Source organism: Ranitomeya imitator, chromosome 5, assembly GCF_032444005.1.
Source record: "Ranitomeya imitator isolate aRanImi1 chromosome 5, aRanImi1.pri, whole genome shotgun sequence".
Taxonomy (NCBI): Eukaryota; Metazoa; Chordata; class Amphibia; order Anura; family Dendrobatidae; genus Ranitomeya; species Ranitomeya imitator.
In genome coordinates this window covers 363,014,300-363,038,717 of record NC_091286.1, presented here as the reverse complement: position 1 = coordinate 363,038,717, position 24,418 = coordinate 363,014,300, and the positions used below count along the sequence as shown (strand labels likewise).

Genomic DNA, 24,418 nt, shown 5'->3' with positions numbered 1-24,418 from the left:
GCTACTTGCGCCATGTTGCATCTGTTGCAATCCGTCATTTTGGACAAAAAAGGATCCTGCAAATGTGCCCACAGGATGTGTTTTTTGCCCATAGACTTGTATTGCCGATGGATCGTGACGGATGGCCACACGTCGCGTCCGTCGTGCACTGGATCTGTTGTGTTTTGGTGGACCGTCGTCACAATAAACGTTCAATGTAACGTTTTTTGTACGTCGCGTCCTCCATTTCCGACCGCACATGCATGGCCGATACTCCGCCCCCTCCTCCCCAGGACATAGACTGGGCAGCGGATGCGTTGAAAAACTGCATCCGCTGCCCACATTGTGCACAATTTTCACAACGTGCATCGGTACGTCGGGCCGACGCATTGCGACGGCCCCGTACCGACGCAAGTTTGAAATAAGCCTAACCCTAGCCCTAACCCTAAATTTAGCCCTAACCCTAAATTTAGCCCCAACAATGGCCGTAACCCTAAATTTAGCCCCAACCCTAACCCTAACCCTAAATTTATCCCCAACACTAACCCTAAATTTAGCTCCAACCCTAACCCTAAATTTAGCCCCAACCCTAACCCTAAATTTAGCCCCAACCCTAACCCTAAATTTAGCCCCAACCCTAACCCTAAATTTAGCCCCAACCCTAACCCTAAGTTTAGCCCCAACCCTGACCCTAAATTTAGCCCCAACCCTAACCCTAAATTTATCCCCAACCCTAACCCTAATTTTAGCTCCAACTCCTCTAGCTGCCGCCCGCCATTTTCTTACCGCATGAAGAAGCCAGCGGGCAGGAGGGAACGTAGGAAGACCCAGGGACACTGGTAAGTATAACAGGGTCCCTGAATCCCCCTATTTCTCTGTCCTCTGATGTGCGATCACATCAGAGTACAGAGAGTAACACATCGCTTTTTTTTTGCGGCCGCCGGTAAAAAGTTAATTACCGGCGATCGCAAAATGGGTCAGTAAAAACCGACCCCGATCATGTTCTTTGGGGTCTCGGCTACCCCTGGCAGCCGAGACCCCAAAGATCTTCCGGGGGCCAGCCGGCGGGCGCACTGCGCATGTGCCCGCCATTTTTTGGCCGGAAAAAGATGGCGGCACCCATCAGGAACCATGAGGAGCACTGGGGGAGACAGGTGAGTATCGGGAGGCTATTGGGGACCCCATTTCTCTGTCCTCTGATGTGCGATCACATCGGAGGACAGAGAAATTAAATGGGAAATAATCGCGTTTTTGTTTTATTTGCAACCGCCGGTAAACGGTTAATTACCGGCGATCGCAACTCGGGGTCGGTAAAAAAAAACCCGAATCATGTTCTCTGGGGTCTCGGCTACCCCCGGCAACCGAGACCCCAGAGAAAATCAGTCTCTGGGCAGCGCTATTCACTTTTTCCACAGCGCCGTTAATTATCGGCGCTGTGGTTTAAGTACCCTTATCTGCTGCCGGTAAAAGGCGTATCGGCGGTCGTTAAGGGCTTAAAGAGTAAAGGTACCTTCACACTGAACAACTTAACAACGATATCACTAGCGATCCGTGACGTTGCAGCGTCCTGGATAGCGATATCGTTGTGTTTGACACGCAGCAGCGATCTGGATCCTGCTGTGACATCGTTGGTCAGAGCAGAAAGGCATAGCCAGCCACTAGACTCTAAAACTTAACATTTAATATGTATACCTCTAAAATTATGTGTACTTTAAAAACAATTTGGTGCTCATGTTTAAACGTGCACTAGACAAGAAAAATGGCATGATCTCACCCAATTGCTGTCTCTCTTCTTGTTACAGATTCTTGTGCTTATTGAGAGCACGGCGTGGGACGGAGACCAATAGACCTTTTCCAATGGGGGGGAGAAAAAAAAAATATATATATATAGGTAGGTGGGGGGGAAGGGTTTGAAGCTATCTTCCCTGTCGTGCCCCGTGTATAAGGGCAGTCCCCAAGTTTGAGCCTACTTAGTGAAGCCCTTTAGTTAGTATAACCACCCTGGATGATATGTCCTCTTTCTCTTCCCAACGCGTTTCCCTCCCCGTTACGGGGGTTCATCAGGGGAATAAAATGTCCAGGTTAAATGTCCAGGTTAGTGGAGGTATTCTGCAGTGGCAGACATAACCTCATTCAGCGGCGTCCTCCATGTGAGGATAAGGCAGACTGCGGTTGTTGCCAGTATGAGATATGTAATGGCTACTCTCTGCTCTCCTGATCTCACTCCTGAGCACTGTGTGATGTGTCAGTTATAGTTGTGCTCAAAAGTTTACATACACCAGCAGAATTTTTGCTTTCTTGGCCTTTTTTCAGAGAATATGAATGATAGCACCAGTACTTCTTCTCTACTCATGGCTAGTGGTTGGATGAAGCCATTTATTGTCAAACTACTGTGTTTTCTCTTTTTTTCCCCTTTAACGACCGCCGATACGCCTTTTAACGGCGGCAGTTAAGGTATTTAAACCACAGCGCCGTTAATAAAAAAAAAAAGTGGAAAAAGTGTATAGCGCCCCCGAGAGTCGGATTTTCTCTGGGGTCTGCCGGGGGTAGCTGAGACCCCAGAGAACATGATTCGGGTCGGTTTTTACCGACCCCGAGTTGCGATCGCCGGTAATTAACCGTTTCCCGGGAGTCGCAAAAAAAAGCTATTTGCCATTTAATTTCTCTGTCCTCCGATGTGATCGCACATCAGAGGACAGAGAAATGGGGTCCTCGATTGCCCCCCGATACTCACCCGTCTCCCCGATGCTCCTCGTGGTTCCCCATGATCGCCGCCATCTTCCGGCAAAAAAATGGCAGGCGCATGCGCAGTGCGCCCGCCGGCCGGCACCCAGGAGATCTTTGGGGTCTCAGCTGCCGGGGGTAGCCGAGACCCCAAAGTACATGATCTGGGTCGGTTTTGTGATCCCTGGTAAATAACCGTTTACCGGCGACCGCAAAAAAAAGTGTTTTATTCTCTTTCCTCTGATGTGATCGCACATCAGATAACAGAGAAATAGGTGGGATCGGGGATCCTGTTATACTTACCGGTTTCCCTGGGTCCTCCTGCTTCCTCTCCTGGCTGCCAACTTCTTGCTTCGGGAAGAAAATGGCGGGGGCATGCGTAGTGCGCCTGCCGTGATCTGCCAGCCGGCAGAGGAAGATTTCTTCCTCTTTTTTATTTTGGTCGCTGTGAGATCCTATCACAGTAATCAAAATAAAAAAATAGCAAAGAACCCCCCACTTTATCACCCCCTTAGTTAGGAAAAAATAATAAAATAAAAAAAAGTATGTATTTCTATTTTCCAATTAGGGTTAGGGCTAGGGTTAGGGTTAGGGTTTGGGTTGGGGCTAAAGTTAGGGTTAGGGTTGGGGTTAAAGTTAGGGTTAAGGTTGAGACTAGGGTTAGGGTTGGGGCTAAAGTTAGGGTTAAGGCTAGGGTTGGGGCTAAAGTTAGGGTTAGAGTTGGGATTAGGTTTAGGGTTGGGATTAGTGTTTGGATTAGGGTTAGAGTTAGCATTAGGGTTAGGGTTAGCATTAGGGTTACGTTTGGGATTAGGGTTAGGTTTGGGATTATGGTTAGGTTTGGGATTAGGGTTAAGGTTAGGGTTGGGATTAGGGATGTATTGGGATTAGAGTTAGGTTTGAGGTTAGGGTTGAGATTAGGCTTATGGTTTGGGTTGTGGTTAGGATTATGGATCGGGTTGGGATTAGGGTTAGGGGTGTGTTGGGATTAGGGTTGGAATTAGAATTGGGGGTTTCAACTGTTCAAGTACATCAGGGGCTCTCCAAACAAGACAGCCAATTTTGCGCTCAAAAAGTCAAATGATGCTCCCTCCCTTCTTAGCTCTCCCGTGGGCCCAGTGGTTTACCCCCACATATGGGGCATCAGCGTACTAAGTACTAGTTGGACAACAACTTTTGAGGTCCAGTTTCTCCTGTTATCCTTGCGAAAATAGAAAAAAAAATGGGGATAAAAAAATCATTTTGTGGAAAAAAAGATTTTTTATTTTCACGGCTCTGCGTCAAACTTCTGTAAAGCACTTGGGCTTTCAAAATGCTCACCACACATCTAGATAAGTTCCTTGGGGGGTCTAGTTTCCAAAATGGGGTCACTTGTGGGGGGCTTCTACTGTTTAGGTACATCAGGAGCTCTGCAAATGCAACATGACGCCCGCAGACCATTCTATCAAAGTCTGCATTCCAAAACGGCGCTCCTTCCCTTCCGGCTCTACCATGTGCCCAAACAGTGGTACCCCCACATATGGGCTATCAGTGTACTCAGGATAATTTGCCCAATACATTTTGTTGTCTAATTTCTCATGTTACCCTTGAGAAAATAAAATATTGCGAGCTAAAACATCATTTTTAAAGAAAAAAAAAGGATTGTTTATTTTCACGGCTCTACGTTATAAATTTCTGTGAAGCACTTTGGGGTTCAAAGTGCTCACCACACATCTAGATAAGTTCCTTAAGGGGTCTAGTTTCCAAAATGGGGCCACTTGCGGGGGGTTTCATCAGGGGCACATCAGGGGCTCTCCAAACGCGACATGGCGTCCAATCTCAATTCCAGCCAATTCTACATTGAAAAAGTCAAACAGAACTCCTCTTCCAAGCTCTGCCATGTGCTCAAACTGTGGTATACCCCCACATATGGGGTATCGGCGTACTCAGGCCAAATTGCAAAACAACTTTCGTGGTCTAATTTCTCCTGTTACCCTTGAGAAAGCAAAAATTTTGGGGCGAAAATTCATTTTTGAAGAAAAAATTTGATTTTTTATTTTCATGGCTCTACATTATAAATGTCTGTGAAGCACCTGGGGGTTTAAAGTGCTCACCACACATCTAGAAAGGTTCCTTAAAGGGTCTAGTTTCCAAAATGGTGTCACTTGTGGGGGGCTTCTACTGTATGGGCACATCAGGGGCTCTCCAAACGCGATCTCAATTCCAGCCAATTCTGCATTGAAAAAGTCAAACGGAGCTCCTTCTCTTCCAAGCCCTGCCATGTGCCCAAACAGTGGTTTACCCCACATATGGGGTATCAGCGTACTCAGGACAAATTGCACAACAACAACAACTTTTGTGGTCAAATTTCTCCTGTTACCCATGTGAAAATAAAAATGTGGGGGCTAAAAGATCATTTTTGTAGAAAAAATTCGATTTTTTTATTTTCACGGCACTACGTTATAAACTTCTGTGAAGCACCTGAGGGTTCAAAGTGCTCCCCACACATCTACATAAGTTCTTTAAGGGGTCTAGTTTCCAAAATGGTGTAACTTGTGAGGGGTTTCCACTGTTTAGGCACATCAGGGGCTCTCCAAACGCGACATGGCGTCCGATCTCAATTCCAGCCAATTCTGCATTGAAAAAGTCAAACGGCGCTCCTCTTCCAAGCTCTGCCATGCACCCAACAGTGGTTTACCCCTACATATGGGGTATCGGCGTATTCAGGAGAAACTGCACAAATTTTGTGGTTCATTTTCTCTTTTTACACTTGTGAAAATAAAAAAAATTGGTTTTGAAGGAAAATGTTTGCAACAAAAAGTTAAATGTTAATTTTTTCCTTCCACATTGTTTCAGTTCCTGTGAAGCACATAAAGGGTTAATAAACTTCTTGAATGTGGTTTTGAGCACCGTGTGGGGTGTAGTTTTTAGAATGGTGTCAAGTTTGGGTATTTTCTGTCATGTACACCCCTCAAAGTGACTTTAAATGTGAGATGGTCCCTAAAAAAATGGTTTTGTAAATTTTGTTGTAAAAATTAGAAATCTCTGGTCAACTTTTAACCCTTATAACTTCCTAACAAAAAGAAATTGCTTCCAAAATTGTGCTGATGTAAAGTAGACATGTGGGAAATGTTATTTATTAAATATTTTTTGTGACATATCGCTATGATTTAACCCCTTCATGACCCAGCCTATTTTGACCTTAAAGACCTTGCCGTTTTTTGCAATTCTGACCAGTGTCCCTTTATGAGGTAATGAATCAGGAACGCTTCAACGGATCCTAGCGGTTCTGAGATTGTTTTTTCGTGACATATTGGTCTTCATGTTAGTGGTAAATTTAGGTCAATAAATTCTGCGTTTATTTGTGATAAAAACGGAAATTTGGCGAAAATTTTGAAAATTTTGCAATTTTCACATTTTGAATTTTTATTCTGTTAAACCAGAGAGATATGTGACACAAAATAGTTAATAAATAACATTTCCCACATGTTTACTTTACATCAGCACAATTTTGGAAACAAAATTTTTTTTTGTTAGGAAGTTATAAGGGTTAAAATTTGACCAGCGATTTGTCATTTTTACAACGAAATTTACAAAACCATTTTTTTTAGGGACCACCTCACATTTGAAGTCAGTTTGAGGGGTCTATATGGCTGAAAATACCCAAAAGTGACACCATTCTAAAAACTGCACCCCTCAAGGTACTCAAAACCACATTCACGAAGTTTATTAACCCTTCAGGTGCTTCACAGCAGCAGAAGCAACATGGAAGGAAAAAATGAACATTTAACTTTTTAGTCACAAAAATTATCTTTTAGCAACAATTTTTTTATTTTCCCAATGGTAAAAGGAGAAACTGAACCACGAAAGTTGTTGTCCAATTTGTCCTGAGTACGCTGATACCTCATATGTGGGGGTAAACCACTGTTTGGGCGCACGGCAGGGCTTGGAAGGGAAGGAGCGCCATTTGACTTTTTGAATCAAAAATTGGCTCCACTCTTTAGCGGACACCATGTCACGTTTGGAAAGCCCCCGTGTGCCTAAAAATTGGAGCTCCCCCACAAGTGACCCCATTTTGGAAACTAGACATCCCACGGAACTTATCTAGATGCATAGTGAGCACTTTGAACCCCCAGGTGCTTCACAAATTGATCCGTAAAAATGAAAAAGTACTTTTTTTTCACAAAAAAATTCTTTTAGCCTCAATTTTTTCATTTTCACATGGGCAACAGGATAAAATGGATCCTAAAATGTGTTGGGCAATTTCTCCTGAGTACACCAATACCTCACATGTGGGGGTAAACCACTGTTTGGGCACATGGTAAGGCTCGGAAGGGAAGGAGCGCCATTTGACTTTTTGAATGAAAAATTATTTCCATCGTTAGCGGACACCATGTCGCGTTTGGATAGCTCCTGTGTGCCTAAACATTGGCGCTCCCCCACAAGTGACCCCATTTTGAAAACTAGACCCCCCAAGGAACTTATTTAGATGCCTAGTGAGCACTTTAAACCCTCAGGTGCTTCACAAATTGATCTGTAAAAATGAAAAAGTACTTTTTTTTCACAAAAAAATTATTTTCGCCTCAATTTTTTCATTTTCACATGGGCAGTAGGATAAAATGGATCATAAAATTTGTTGGGCAATTTCTCCCGAGTACGCCGATACCTCATATGTGGGGGTAAACCACTGTTTGGGCACTCGGCAGGGCTCGGAAGGGAAGGCGCGCCATTTGACTTTTTGAATGGAAAATTAGCTCCAATTGTTAGCGGACACCATGTCGCGTTTGGAGAGCCCCTGTGTGCCTAAACATTGGAGCTCCCCCACAAGTGACCCCATTTTGGAAACTAGACCCCCCAAGGAACTTATCTAGATGCATATTGAGCACTTTAAACCCCCAGGTGCTTCACAGAAGTTTATAACGCAGAGCCATGAAAATAAAAAATAATTTTTCTTTCCTCAAAAATGATTTTTTAGCCTGGAATTTCCTATTTTGCCAAGGATAATAGGAGAAATTGGACCCCAAATATTGTTGTCCAGTTTGTCCTGAGTATGCTGATACCCCATATGAGGGGGTAAACCACTGTTTGGGCGCACGGCAGGGCTCGGAAGGGATGGCACGCCATTTGGCTTTTTAAATGGAAAATTAGCTCCAATCATTAGCGGACACCATGTCACGTTTGGAGAGCCCCTGTGTGCCTAAACATTGGAGATCCCCCAGAAATGACACCATTTTGGAAACTAGACCCCCAAAGGAACTAATCTAGATGTGTGGTGAGGACTTTGAACCCCCAAGTGCGTCACAGAAGTTTATAACGCAGAGCCATGAAAAAAAAAAAAAAAATTATTTTCTCAAAAATGATCTTTTAGCCTGCAATTTTTTATTTTCCCAAGGGTAACAGGAGAAATTTGACCCCAAAAGTTGTTGTCCAGTTTCTCCTGAGTACGCTGATACCCGATATGTGGGGGTAAATCACTGTTTGGGCACATGCCGGGGCTCGGAAGTGAAGTAGTGACGTTTTGAAATGCAGACTTTGATGGAATGCTCTGTGGGCGTCACGTTGCGTTTGCAGAGCCCCTGATGTGGCTTAACAGTAGAAACCCCCCACAAGTGACCCCATTTTGGAAACTAGACCCCCAAAGGAACTTATCTAGATGTGTGGTGAGCACTTTGAACCCCCAAGTGCTTCATAGAAGTTTATAATGCAGAGCCGTGAAAATAATAAATACGTTTTCTTTCCTCAAAAATAATTATTTAGCCCAGAATTTTTTATTTTCCCAAGGGTTACAGAAGAAATTGGACCCCAAAAGTTGTTGTCCAGTTTCTCCTGAGTACGCTGATACCCCATATGTGGGGGTAAACCACTGTTTGGGCACATGCCGAGGCTCGGAAGTGAAGTAGTGACGTTTTGAAATGCAGACTTTGATGGAATGCTCTGTGGGCGTCACGTTGCGTTTGCAGAGCCCCTGATGTGGCTTAACAGTAGAAACCCCCCACAAGTGACCCCATTTTGGAAACTAGACCCCCAAAGGAACTTATCTAGATGTGTGGTGAGCACTTTGAACCCCCAAGCGCTTCATAGAAGTTTATAATGCAGAGCCGTGAAAATAATAAATACGTTTTCTTTCCTCAAAAATAATTATTTAGCCCAGAATTTTTTATTTTCCCAAGGGTTACAGGAGAAATTGGACCACAAAAGTTGTTGTCCAGTTTCTCCTGAATACGCTGATACCCCATGAGTGGGGGTAAACCACTGTTTGGGCACACGTCGGGGCTCAGAAGGGAAGTAGTGACTTTTGAAATGCAGACTTTGATGGAATGGTCTACGGGTGTCACGTTGCGTTTGCAGAGCCCCTGGTGTGCCTAAACAGTAGAAACCCCCACAAGTGACCCCATTTTAGAAACTAGACCCCCCAAGGAACTTATCTAGATATGTGGTGAGCACTTTGAACCCCCAAGTGCTTCACAGACGTTTACAACGCAGAGCCGTGAAAATAAAAAATCATTTTTCTTTCCTCAAAAATTATGTTTTAGCAAGCATTTTTTTAGATTCACAAGGGTAACAGGAGAAATTGTACCCCAGTAATTGTTGCGCAGTTTGTCCTGAGTATGCTGGTACCCCATATGTGGGGGTAAACCACTGTTTGGGCACACATCAGGGCTCAGAAGTGAAGGAGCACCATTTGACTTTTTGAATACGAGATTGGCTGGAATCAATGGTGGCGCCATGTTGCGTTTGGAGACCCCTGATGTGCCTAAACAGTGGTAACCCCTCAATTCTACCTCCAACACTAACCCCAACACACCCCTAACTCTAATCCCAACTGTAGCCATAACCCTAATCACAACCCTAACCGCAACACACCCCTAACCACAACCCTAACCCCAACACACCCCTAACCCTAACCACAACCCTAATTCCAACCCTAACCCTAAGGCTATGTGCCCACGTTGCGGATTCGTGTGAGATATTTCCGCACCATTTTTGAAAAATCCGCGGGTAAAAGGCACTGCGTTTTACCTGCGGATTTTCCGCGGATTTCCAGTGTTTTTTGTGCGGATTTCACCTGCGGATTCCTATTGAGGAACAGGTGTAAAACGCTGCGGAATCCGCACAAAGAATTGACATGCTGCGGAAAATACAACGCAGCGTTTCCGCGCGGTATTTTCCGCACCATGGGCACAGCGGATTTGGTTTTTCATATGTTTACATGGTACTGTAAACCTGATGGAACACTGCTGCGAATCCGCAGCCAAATCCGCACCGTGTGCACATAGCCTAATTCTAAAGCAGCAGTTTCCCATGAGTTTACAGTTCAATGTAAACCTACGGGAAACAAAAATCGCTGTACACATGCTGCGGAAAAACTGCACGGAAACGCAGCGGTTTACATTCCGCAGCATGTCACTTCTTTTGTGCGGATTCCGCAGCGGTTTTACAACTGCTCCAATAGAAAATCGCAGTTGTAAAACCGCAGTGAAATGCGAAGAAAAAAACGCGGTAAATCCGCCATAAATCCGCAGCGGTTTAGCACTGCGGATTTATCAAATCCGCAGCGGAAAAATCCGCAGAGGACCAGAATACGTGTGCACATACCGAAACCCTAATCCTAGCCCTAACCCTAGCCCTAACCCTAGCCCTAACCCTACCCCTAGCCCTAACCCTACCCCTAACCCTACCCCTAACCCTACCCCTAACCCTAACCCTACCCCTAAACCCTACCCCTAACCCTACCCCTAACCCTAACCCTATTCTAACATTAGTGGAAAAAAAAATGTCTTTATTTTTTTATTGTCCCTACCTATGGGGGTGACAAAGGGGGGGGGGTCATTTATTATTTTTTTTATTTTGATCACTGAAATAGATTATATCTCAGTGATCAAAATGCACTTTGGAACGAATCTGCCGGCCGGCAGATTCGGCGGGCGCACTGCATATGCGCCCGCCATTTTGGAAGATGGCGGCGCCCAGGGAGAAGACGGACGGGACCCCGGCTGGATCGGTAAGTATGATGGGGTGGGGGGGGACCACCGGGTGGGGGGGGACCACGGGGGGGGGATCTGAGCACGGGGGGGGAATCGGAGCGCGGGAGGGGTGGAACGGAGCACGGGGGGGCTGGAATGGAGCACGGGGGGGCTGGAATGGAGCACGGGGGGGTGGAACGGAGCACCGGGGGGTGTGGATCGGAGTGCAGGGGGGGTGATTGGAGCACGGGGGGGTGATTGGAGCACGGGGGGAGCGGACAAGAGCACGGGGGGGAGCGGAGCACTGGACGGAGGGGAGCCGGAGCAGTGTACTGGCCAGATCGGGGGGCTGCGGGGGCGATCGGTGGGGTGGGGTGGGGGCACATTAGTATTTCCAGCCATGGCCGATGATATTTCAGCATCGGCCATGGCTGGATTGTAATATTTCACCCGTTATAATAGGTGAAATATTACAAATCGCTCTAATTGGCAGTTTCACTTTCAACAGCCAATCAGAGCGATCGTAGCCACGAGGGGGTGAAGCCACCCCCCCTGGGCTAAACTACCACTCCCCCTGTCCCTGCAGATCGGGTGAAATGGGAGTTAACCCTTTCACCCGATCTGCAGGGACGCGATCTTTCCATGACGCCGCATAGGCGTCATGGGTCGGAATGGCACCGACTTTCATGACGCCTACGTGGCGTCATGGGTCGGGAAGGGGTTAAGGGCATAAAAATTCAAAGTTTAAAAAATGCAAAATTTAAAAAATGTTCACCATATTTCCATTTTTTTCATAAATAATCGCAAGTAATATCGAAGAAATGTTACCACTAACATGAAGTACAATATGTCACGAAAAAACATTCTCAGAATCAGCGGGATCAGATAAAGCGTTCCAGAGTCATAACCTCATAAAGGGACAGTGGTTAGAATTGTAAAAATTGGCTTGGTCATTAAGTACCAAATTGGCTCTGTCACTAAGGGGTTAAATCATAATGAAAATGCAAAACTTCCAAATGACCCTGATCAAAAGTTCACATACCCTGGTGATTTTGGCCTGATAACATGCTGAGAAGTTTACACATATTGGTTTTAATGGCTACTAAAGGTAACATCCTCACCTGTGACCTGTTTGCTTGTAATCACCGTGTATGCATAAAAGCTGAGTGAGTTTCTGGGATCCAGACAGACTCTTGCATCTTTCATCCAGCCACTGACGTTTCTGGATTGTGAGTCATGGGGAAACCAAAAGAATTGTCAATGGATTTACGTGAAAAGGTAGTTGGATTGTACAAAACAGGAAAGAGAAACAAAAAGATATCCAAACAATTGATAATGCCAGTCAGCAGCGTTCAAACTGTGATTAACAAATGGAATATCAGGGCTCTGTAAAAACAAAACCACCGTCAGGTAGACCAACAAAAATGTCATCCACAACTGCAAGGAAAATTGTTCGGGATGCAAAGAAAAACCCATAAATAACATCAGCTAAAATACAGGACTCTGAAAACTAGTGATGTGGCTATTTCAAGATGCACAATAAGGAGGCACTTGAAGAAAAATGGACTGCATGGTTGCAAATTCCACAAAGTATCTCACCTACAATACACAAAACAGCACAGAGACAAGCCTCAAAACTTCTGGAACAAGGTAATTTGGAGTGATGAGACCAAAATTGATCTTTTTGGCCATAGCCATAAACGTTACATTTGGAGAGAGTTCAACAATGCCAATGATGAAAGGAACAACATTCCTACTGTAAAGCACGGAGGTGGATCGCTGATGTTTTGGGGATGTGTGAGCTACAAAGGCACGAAAAACTTGGTCAAATTAAGGAAAGATGAATGCAGCACATTATCAGCAAATTCTAGAGGACAATTTGCACTCATCAGCACGGAAGCTGCACATGGGACGTACTTGGACATTCCAACATGACAACGATCCAAAACACAAGGCCAAGTCAATCTGTCATTGGCTACAGCAGAACCAAGTGAAGGTTCTGGAGTGGCCATCTCAGTCTCTTGACCTCAGGATCATTGATCCACTCTGGGGAGATCTCAAGCGCGCAGTTTATGCTAGACAGCCCAGGAATTTACAGGAACTGGAGGCTTTTTGCCAAGAAGAGTGGGCAGCTTTGCCATCTGAGAAAATAAAGACCCTCATGTGTGAGAAGTCAGAACTCTGCAGTCACAAAGAATGACTGCAGACTCATTACAAACCTGGACATCCCCTTTAATGCTCCTAACATAAATAAAAACATGAGAGTTAGTCAGTATCACAAATAACATTTACATCCAGGTACCTTATAGATGACGTTGTCTCTGGAGTCGTTCTCCTTTTCTTCATCTTGTCCATACCCCATGATGAGTTTTCTCATCCACAGCCGTCTCTGCAGACTTCCATCTTCTCCGCTCTTTTGCAGAAAATCTCCACATGATGCCCTTAAAGATACAAGTGTCATTCTAATGCTCCTGAATAAAAAAATGCCCCTCACTATATTGTCTGCACAAAATATGACCCCCACACTGTCCCTCTTATGGTACATGCTCTTCACACTGACCTCTCCTTTCCATACTGGCCCCCCTCATCACACTGTCCTCTCACACTGTGTCCCCCTCTATAGGGCCCAGTATTTATACTGTACTCTCCCATCACTCCCCCTCCTTGGTATACTGTCCCCTCCTGGCTGTGCCCTTACACTGTCCCCCATGCTACGCCCCCACTACTCAGTTTCTATTCTGTGCCCACTCACTTTTCTCCCCCATACAGTCTCCTCACACTATTCCCCTCCCTCATACTGTCTCCTCTCACATCCATCCTGTTCACCATACTGTCTACTCATATATTCACCCCCTCACTTTCTATACTGCCTGCTCACCTGACTCTCCATACTTTGTCTGCACACATCCCATCACCCTCACTCCCCGTACTCTGTCCACATACATTTTTCACATCGCTACTCATACTGTGTCCACATACATTCCCCCGTTCGCTCCTCATACTGTCTGCACCCATCCCCCATACTGTTTCCTCAGATACGCCCCCATTCTCCTGTACTGTTTCCTCATACATGCCCATTATTTTCCTCTACCCCACCCATCATTGCTCTCTTCACCACCTCCATCTTTGCCTTCTCCACCACCACTATCATTGCTTTCTCCCCCACCACCACATAATTTCCCATTCCACCACCTCCATCATTTCCTCCTTTGCCTTTTCCACCATATCCATCATTTTCTCTTCCCCCATCATCCCCATCATTGCCCTTTCCACCACCATCATCATTGTCCTTTCCGCCGCCATCACCATACTTGCCCATTCCACCACCTCCATCATTTTCTCCCCCTACAATATCATCAGTGTGCTTTCCACCACCACCATCCTCATCCATTCTACCACCTCCATCATTATTGCCCTTTCCACCACCTCCATGATTTCCTGCTCCCCACCATCATTGCATTCTCCCCCCACAACCATAATTGCCCATTCCAATTTTCACCTCCATCATTGCCTCCCCCCACCCCCATCATTGCCCATTCTACCACCTCCATCATTTCCACTCCCCCACCCCCATCATTGTCCATTCCACCTCCATCATTGCCCATTCCACCACATCCATCATTTCCTCCTCCCCCTCCATCCCAATTATTGCACTCTCCCTGCCAGCCCTATCAATTGCCCTCGCCTCTCCTCCCCGTACACACACACACAAAACCATTTACGTCTCTGCACATTCACCCGCAGCGCTACGCATGCATGCACAAACACACACACACACACACATATTACATACAGTATAATGGCCACACCTAGTTACTCCTCCACACACAGCTGAGCTCCGTACACCTTGCACACATGGCTCCGCTCCGTACACCTCGTACACACACAGCTCCGCTCCATACACTTTGCACACACCCAGTTCCGCTCCCTACACCTCATACACACGGCTTCGCTCCATACACCTTGCACACACCCAGTTCCGCTCCGTACACCTCGTACACACACGGCTCCGCTCCATACACCTTGCACACACCCAGTTCCACTCTGTACACCTCGTACACACACTGCTCTGCTCCGTACACATCCAGCTCCGCTCCATACACCTTGCACACACCCAGTTCTGCTCTGTACACCTAGTACACACACGGCTCCGCTCTGTACACACCCAGCTCCGCTCCATACACCTTGCACATGCACGGCTCTGCTACATCCACACAAACCACTCCTGACCCCACACAAAAGCTTACCCTCCTCCAGCACCATGACAGCCAGCAGAGTCCTGCACTACACAAAGGCTTTTGATCATGTGACTCCTGACTCCTCCCCTCCTGTGACCTCATCACAGGTCCTGTGTGCACAGAGCAGCGGCAGCAACAGCTGTGTGCGGCTCTCTGCGGTGGAGGGGCTCTGCTGTGGGGTAGTTACGCCACTGGGATTCCACATGCAGCACTTTCTCTGAGCCGGCTGTCAATTTGATAGCCAGCTCAGAGAACGGGACTATCTCAGTGTGGGGGCGGCAGAATGCCGCCGCCGAGGAGCCTCCTTGGACTGCCACATCATCAGGTGGCCCGCTGGTGCCCCCCTGTCGGCTACGCCCGGGGCACATGCCCTGGCTGCCCCCCCTGGATACGCCACTGCGCAAATATCACATTACGCCAAGCCAGCTAATCAAAAGAAGACTAGCGTACAGCAGCAGATAAGATGTATTTTTTAGGTTTCCAGTCCATCTGCCACAGATCACTTACATAGCTGATGGATCGAGTCTTGCAAATTGATTTGCAACAACTGTAGCGTGTAGCAATAGAGGAATTCATGTATTCATTAATCGCAGTGTGCCAATGTATTTTGTTCGTACATTACACAATGTAACACAATTTTTGTTCCTGGGTTCTTAGCTCTATACAGTATTTCAACTACTCACATATAAACTTGATAAAAAATCACCAATATTCCTCATGAACTTTGATTTTGTGTGAATAGCCTATGCCAGTTTTCTATTCATTGAGATAAAACACAAAATGTTAACGTGTGCTTTTGTTTTATTATAGAAACAATCAATTTCTTTAAAAATATGCAATTATCATGAAACTCAATCAATGCTCTGTATAACAGCTCAAAAATGATTATATTTTCTGGATTTTCGACTGTATTGTATATCACTTTCATGAGTCAGACCTCAAATAGTCTCCCATCATGTTCTCATCATACTGTTCTTGGTAATAGCATTCAAAGTTCATTACCATTATGTCCTGGTGAAAGCGCTCGCCTTGCTCCTCTGACTAATATTCACCTTTTCTGTGTGAATTTATCAAGGTAGGCATCAAGGATATGAACTGTGAGTGACATCCTGCAGCCCACTGCAGCATAGTTCTGTATCAGCGACTATACCAAATGCATAGTTTTCATACTTGGGATTACCTAGGAAGGTGTGAACCATTCCGATGAAACTGTTCCAAACCGATTTCTGCTTCCTATTCAGCTTCTTGGGAAATTTGCTGCACTCTATGATCATCTTGATTTGTGGTCCGACGAAGACATCAGCTTTGACCTTTGCCTCAGACAGCTTAGGGAAAAGATCTTGTAGGTACTTGAAAGCTGTCGACTCCATATCGAGAGCCCTGACAAATTATTTTCTGAGCCCTAAGTTGATGTGTAGTGGTGGAATCAGCACATTGCGGGGATTCACCAGTGGCTCCCACTTTATGTTGTTCATCCCCATAGAGAACTCTGCTGAAGCCACTCCTGCCTGTGATTGTGCACTTGAGTGTCCCAGCTGACCAAAGGCAAAGAATGCAAGGATACTTTGTAAAACCACCTGTACTATTACTTCTAGGCACCTAGCATCATCTTGACACTGGTGCATTGCTCTTTCAGATGCACCAAGTAAGCCACAGAAGGAGACGGATAGCTGTTCCCCTTGTTAACCAGCATGGCTTTGCGGCTCCTGCATGAATTGTCTGTGAACAGGCGCCACTCCTTGGGGTTACAGGTGATTTCCTAAAGCCTCGAATAGACCGTCCACATTGTTACAGAAGTACAGTCCATCTTGACGAATGAAGAAGCTGAAAAAAGCATAGTGATGCTTCCTCTGATCTGTGACTTTCATCTAATAAGTTCCATTGCTTGAGCCTTTATGTCGGAAGGTCATTGCTGGACTTGATGACCAAGGTCTCGGATCAGATTGCTGGATTCTTTTTGGTTAAAGTATCTGAAAAATTTAAATCAGGAACTTCAACATATTCCTAGGTGTATGTCTTGCTGCTTTCTCCTGAAGGTGGTTGATCTCTGACTTGAGGAGTTGGTACAGGGAGCTCAGGGCTGTGCGGTGGGGCAATGGATGAAGAAATGTCAGGATACGTGACAGGAAGTTCGTTTTTGCCAGTTTGACATTTGGAAGGGTCCACCATGCAAAAACAGCAATTGGTTGAGTGGTAAGTCTGTTCACTCCAAATTCTTAGAATAGCTAAATGCATGGCTCTTTTTTCTCCCCTGGAAAATTTGGATTGAGACTTTGATTTATTTCACATATTACTAGTGATATGTAAGATATTAACATAGTATATATGTATTATATATTTTGCTTGAACAATGACATTTGGGAAAAAGGTCTTAAATACAGCTCTTTTAAAGTTTAATAGATCTCAAAATATTGTAAAATAAAAATACAAAAGTAAAAATCTAAGAGCAGCAGTCGTCTACTTACTTTTAAGAGTTTTCTTGCAGTGCTCTCCCGTGAAATGAGTTGCCCACTGTTTGTCTTGATCTCCAGCAGGCACAGCAAAGTACGCATTGTAAGCCTCACACATCTTATCAGATGTTTCACAGGGTACTTTTTTGCTCTTATCTTTATAAATTGGCCACAGACGTAGCAAAATGCATCTGCCGGATGCATGCAACCTCTTGATGCCATCTAAATTACCTGTAGCTTTGCACAGACAAGCACTTACTCTGCAGAACAGCAAATTAAATGGTTAGTTTGAGGTACCTCTATTTATACTGCTATGTATACTTCTAGACAGTTCAAGAAAGTGCTATAGAATTCGGGACAGTTCTAAAAAGTTCTTGATAATTCTTATAGTTCCAGAAGGTTCTCAAAGTCTATATTCGGCACTGAATATTTTACGAATAGTCTTAAAACTAGAGAAATTTCAAAATATCATTGTTCTGACCACAAAAGAAAACTTTATGGGGAATAATGACCTTTTTCTATTAATTTTAGGCACAAAGAATTAGGAAAACAAACAACAGCTGGTAACAAAAATATGTATGTAAAATTAGTAGAAAGCGTTATGGATTATTATTCATTGCCTACGTGATTGTAGCATTTCACAAGAACTATAAAAAGTAATTTCTTAAACTGTGTTCCCTCATGCATCTTGGAGGATATGTTATGCTACAGGTGCTTCTCACAAAATTAGAATATCATCTATAAGTTAATTAATTTCAATACAAAAAGTGAAACTCATATATTATATAGAGTCATTAGAAACAGAGTAATCTATTTCAAGTGTTTATTTCTGTTAATGTTGATGATTATGGCTTACAGCCAATGAAAACCCAAAAGTCATTATCTTTATGATGATATTCTAAGTTTGTGAGATGCACCTGTATGTTAAAGGGGTTGCTTCCTTTCAGTAAATGACCACATAGGTTGGCTGACATTCTGTCAATGTGACTTCCGTACCGCAGCCAATGTCATACCCGAAGAGCAATGGCGCAGATACGCTGGTGGACCTCAGGAAGGTGAGTATAACGTGGTTTGTTTCTTTATAGTAATCTGCAGCGGTGGGCATTTATCTACTGAAACCCCTCAAGCGTGTAACTAAACGCTAAACTTTTCAAACATCTTTGCTCTTCTATCTTCAAATCCTGTTTATTTTCTGTCCGATTCATATGGAATCCTACACAACAGGCTTTATTATGGCACCACAGAGCTCAGTTTGTAAAATATGTCATTTACCAATATTAATCACTTTAACTTTCAGAAATAAATGTTCCTTTATGTTTATTTAAAGTTAAAAAGTTCCCTGGCATTAATAGATCACTGACACCGTTCGATTCTCCTTACTCATCTGCAAAAAAGATTACCTAATAAGGCCTCATGTTCCAAACAAACCTTTCTGCGTAGTCGATCGCATGGTGCATATTTTGCTTTTCTTCCATGAGACAGGAACGTGTGGCAGGAACAGTGAAGGTTTGGGATTTTACGTTACTTTAAGCTTTTTCTGTTCTTTTTGCTTTGTGTTTAGTTTTTTTCCTCCGGATCACAATCAGCGCAAGTGAGTATATCCTATTCTAGTGTACTGTGACATGCAGGTTATGTGTCTGAATCTAATTGCGTCACGATAGAACACACGTTTTTTTAGCTGTATTTAAATTTATAACTTTTTATTGAAACTTTATATTCAGTCATATTGCGCTGACATTGGAAATATTCAGGAATCTGCTGTAATGTGATAACGTTTGATCATATGATATTTAGTAAAACTGATGGCCAATATCACTCCCAGCATTCACATTTTAACAGTACTTGTAGTATGGTTTTGTAACAATGGTTTATGTGTTTGGTAGTGAAAGCAATGAATAAATGCCATTTTGTTACAATATTTTATTATTTTGATTTAATAGTTTTCTATGAATGACAGAATTATTAGTTTAATGACCATATAAAATAACTTATTCCCCCCTTGCTTTTGTTGGGCATTGCTGCTGACTAATCTTATAGTGCCTTCCTTAGTATGGATTATTTGTGTATGTCACATTTTCCCCTATCCCGTGTGTAATACATGTTTAATTCATCTTTCAATTCATATTTGACAACTAAGCTGATGGTTCCTCTCACATTATTGCCCATAACAAGCACTTTTTTTTAAAATCTAAACACAAGTCATGTATTCAGGAATATTAGGGAACAAGGAAGGTTTCTGTTAAAGGCAATTTGTGACCAGGTTTTTGACACCACATCACAGAGTCAGAAACTATGATTCTATCGACATATAATTTGCTGGGCTGCTTGCTGCAGTTTTGATAAAATCACTAATCCATGCGCTGCAGATTTATCAATTCTCTGAATGCTGAGATCTGTATAATCCCACCCACACCGCTGATTGGCAGCTTTCTGTGTACACTGTGCATAGGCAGAAAACTGCCAATCAGTGGTGGGACAGGGTCATACAGAGCTAATGATCATGGAGCACCATATGGCAGCAATCTTTCACTGGATTATAATCATCTGATAAAATAAGGATTTTATCAAAACTACAGCAAGCAGCCCAGTGAGTATCCCAGTGCTTGAATCAGAGTCTCCATATTTACATCATATTGCTGGCAGAAGCTGGTGACAGATTCCCTTTAACCCTGCTGTTCTGTTGGTCAAAAATGACCGACTTTGAACTTCAATATTCTTTAAAATATTCAAGATGCGGCTCTGAAACCCGTGGCCGACCGACCCATCCTCATTTAAGTCAATCAACCACAAGTTTCAGAACCGCATCTTGAACACCCCAAAAAATACCAAAGTTCAAAATAGGTCTCCCCAGACCGAACAGAACAGCAGGGTTAAGTGATAGAAATTATTCCCCTGTATGTTTCTACAGTGTTACTTGCAAATCCAGCAATTTTCGTCATTCAAATTAGTCTGATGGTTCTGTTTTTTATAAGATTCATGATTGATGTTATAGATTCATTATAATTTGTAAATTCATGGCACTTGACACAATTGCAAAAAAAGTGCAAATCCATAATTGTTTTTTGTGTTTTTTATTTTATTTATCAAATTCACTATATGGTAAAACTGACCTGGCGATATGATTCCCCAGGGCACTACAAGTACGCAGATACCAAACATATATAGTTTTTTTTATTTAAGTGGTGAAAAAAATTCTTAAAATTGAAAGAATTTTTTTTTTTTGCTCATGTCACCGTTTTCCAAGACCCCATAGTGTTTTAATTTTTCAGGATATGAGACTGTGTGAAAGCTTATTTTTTGCACCCTGAGCTGACGCTTTTAATGATAGCTTTTTTGATACAATGGTTTGATTGCCTTTTTTTGCAATGTTGAGGCAGCTAAAAAAAGTAATTCTGGCATTTTGATTTTTTTTTCTCGTTTTGACATTTACCGATCAGATTAATTTACTGTATATTTTGATAGATCAGACTTTTATGAACACAACAACACCAAATATGTGTATTTTTTTTCAGTGGAGCAAAAGGGGGGTGATTTGAACTTTTTTTTAATTTTCTTTTATATTTTTAAATACTTTTTATCCTCAGTTTTTACTGACTGCAATAGTCCACTTAGGAGACTAGAAGCTGTGATCGTCTGCTCGCTTATACTGTACATAGTAGTGCTTCAGCACTTCTATGTATAGCAAAAATCACTATCTCCTATGGACGCTGGCCAGGAGTGATGTAATAACAGGTACTGGAGGTCATCAGCATACCCCCGGCTGTCATGATAACCCATCTGCGCCCCTTGTCATGTGATCGCGGGATGTATTACGTGCTTCCTACTGAGCGTGTTACATCCCAATGTCAGTGATTGACAGTGGGATTTAGCTTGTTAACAGCCACTACAGAATCCGTTATCATGTGCGGGGAAAGATATGGGCTTGGCGTGTGAGTTCACATCAAAGGCAGGGACACAAACTTTGACATAATTATACGTCAAAGGTTTTGAATGGGTTAAAGGGAATCTGTCACCAAGTTTTGCCACCTAATCTAAGAGCATCTGTTAGGTATCTCGGCATCTTGATAGGGCTGCATCACATTCTCATATGGCAGCTTCTCTCTGCTGTGTTACACATTGGTTTTGCAAGTGACCATGTTTGATCCTCTGTGATTATCTGCCAAAGCGCACCAGGACACACACCTGTGTCTTGGTATTACGACTCTTAGTTTTCATGTGTCCTGTCTGCCTGCGGTTTCCAGTGCTTCCAGTACCTGCACCATACCTTCTTTCTAGTGTCCTGTCTGCCTGCGGCCTCCAGTGCTTCCAGTACTTGCACTATACCTTCTTTCTGGTGTCCTGTCTACCTGCAGCCTCCAGTGCTTCTAGTGCCTGCACCATATCTTCTATCTGGTGTCCTGTCTGCCTGCAGCTTCCAGTGCTTCTAGTGCCTGCACCTTATCTTCTATCTGGTGTCCTGTCTGCCTGTAGCCTCCAGTACTTACATCATACCTTCTTTCTGGTGTCCTCTCTGTCTGCGACCTCCAGTGCTTCTAGTACCTGCACGATACCTTCTTTCTGGTGCCCTGTCTGTCTGTGGCCTCCAGTGCTTCTAGTGCCTGCACCATACATTCTTTCTGGTGCCTGTCTGCCTGCAGTCTCCAGTGATTCCAGTACTTGCACCATACCTTCTTTCTGGTATCCTTTCTGCCTGCGATTTCCAGTGCTTCTAGTACCTGCACCTTACCTTCTTTCTGGTATCTTGATTGCCTGTGGTCTCCAGTGTTTCTAGTACCTGCATCATACCTTTTTTCCTGGCTTCCTGTCTGCCTGCGGCCTCCAGTGCTTCTAGTGCCTGCACCGTACCTTCTTTCTGGTGTCCTGACTGTCTGCGGTCTCCAGTGCTTCTAGTACCTGTAACATACCTTTTTTCTGGTGTCCTGTCTGCCTGCAGCCTCCAGTGCTTCTAGTACTTGCACCATACCTTCTTTCTGGTGTCCTGTCTGCCTGCAGTCTCCAGTGCTTCTAGTACCTGTACCATACCTTTTTCTGGTATCCTGTCTTCCTGCAGCCTTCAGTGCTTCCAGTACCTGCACTGTACCTTCTTTCTGGTGGGTTGTCTGCCTGCGGTCTCCAGTACTTCTAATACCTGCACCATACCTTCTGTCTGGTGTCCTGTCTGCCTGGGGTCTCCAGTGCTTCTAGTACCTGCATCATGCCTTCTGTCTCGCATCCTGTTTGCCTGCAGCCTCCAGTGCTTCTAGTACCTGCACCATACATTCTTTCTGATGTCCTGTCTGCCTGCGGCCTCCAGTGCTTCTAGTACGTGCACCATACCTTTTTCTTGGTGTCCTGTCAGCCTGGAGCCTCCAGTGCTTCCATTCCTTGTTTCATTCACCAGCGGTGACATCATCACTGGCATTTTCCCATGATCCTGAGGTCATGGCAGTTCAGCCTGGCCTTGATGATGCCACTGCTGGTGAATGATGCTGCGCTCTCAGCAGCTCATTCACCAGTGGGTTTCAGCCGGGACGGTCCCATTTTGGCACTGTCTAAGTTGAAAACTATTTAGCCCCCAGACATGGATTATGGCTTGGGACACAAGGATGGACAGGTATGGTATATTGTTGTTTTTTTATTTTATTTTTATTACAGGAGATCGAGGGCTTTGGGGAATTAGGTGAGGTTGTAAGTATGGTATAATTTAGAATATTAAAGGAGCTGCAGGCTGCTGTTTTTAGGCTGGGGGACTATATCAATGGCCCCTTACTAGCCTGAGAATACCAGCCCCCAGCTGTGAGCTTTAGCAAGGCTGGTTGTCAAAAATGTGGGGGACCCCACGCCGTTTTTTTAAATTATTCATTTAAATAATTAAAAAAACAGCATGGGGACCCTTCTGTTCTTGATAACCAACCTTGCTGAAGCTGACAGCTGGGGGTTGCAGCCCCAGCTGTGAGTTTTGCCTGGTTGGTTCAAGAAAATAGAGGGGAACCCACGTCGGGTTTTTCATTCATTTATTTCATTAGATCGCAGGCAGCGGCTGAGGGATACCCCCATCATCTGCTCCTGCTGTCACTGTTATTAGTGGCAGCAGGTGTCGGATGATGGCAGTAAGGGTCCCAAAAGTCACCTGCTGTCATTGTTCGGACTTTATTATAACGCTCATCATTCTCCTCTGCTCGCACTGGCAGAGCAGGGGAGAATGATGAGAGCCGTTTTAAGCACCAGCTGCCAGGGAACAGTGTTTACAGTAGCGTTTCTTCCCCGGCGGCCGTCCGTGTGGTACTGATGCAACACATGTGTGCCACGAGTATTACATTTACAACACATGGACACGGATATCTCCGGTACCGTTTTTTCCGATACCGGAAATAAACAGATATGTGAAATCGACCTAAGATAGATTTTGAGACGTTAAGGACATCACAGCCCATACTCAAGTGGGATTCAATAGGAGGTGATTGACGTTCCCCAAGGAGAGCTGACATCTTAGTCATCTACTTTATAAAATGGGAGTAAGCCCATTTATGAAATCCCATATGGTGTTGTATTCTATTCCTGGTAAATCAATATATATTTCAAATAAATTATCTAAGATTAATCCAAATAACAGAATGCAGAGATGCTAAAAGACAGTTTCATGCTTTTTACATCTCTAAGTGCAAACTTTTGAGAAGAATAAATTACAGTCATTCTGCGTTTTTCTTTGGCTGAATGCTTCATATTATTTTGTGCCTTCATTTCCATGGAAGTATTATCTGAATGGCTGGTCATTGGTGTACTTACATAGTGATTATGGTAATTTTATCTTGCCTATATGTGTGCTGTGGATATGTCTCAGATTAGATCCTTACTGCATGTCATTTACAATCATTCTGATTATATATGGTGGCCATTTGGAAATAGTAATAAGTAGTGATGAGCGAATATACGCATTACTCGAGATTTCCCGAGCACGCTCGGGTGTTCTCCAAGTATTTTTTAATGCTCGGAGATTTAGTTTTCCTCACCTCAACTGAATGATTTACATCTGTTAGGCTGGTTTCACATTTGCGTTTAAAAACGCAGCGTTTTAAACGCTAATGCATGTGGTGCAAAAAACGCA

At 44.0% G+C, this 24,418-nt stretch overlaps 1 protein-coding gene across 35 annotated transcripts in view; it reads left to right on the top strand.

Moving 5' to 3' along the window:
* The window catches only part of RIMS1 (regulating synaptic membrane exocytosis 1), a 540,636-nt gene that overhangs the window by 435,972 nt on the left and 80,246 nt on the right, over positions 1–24,418 (top strand). The window contains exon 1 of one of the 35 annotated variants that reach the window (XM_069726609.1): positions 18,814–18,925. The exons of the other annotated variants lie outside the window; for them this stretch is intronic. The gene's annotated coding sequence lies outside the window, so the exon portion shown is untranslated. Of the gene's footprint in view, positions 1–18,813; positions 18,926–24,418 lie in introns of those variants that run through there. 35 annotated transcript variants of the gene reach the window in all.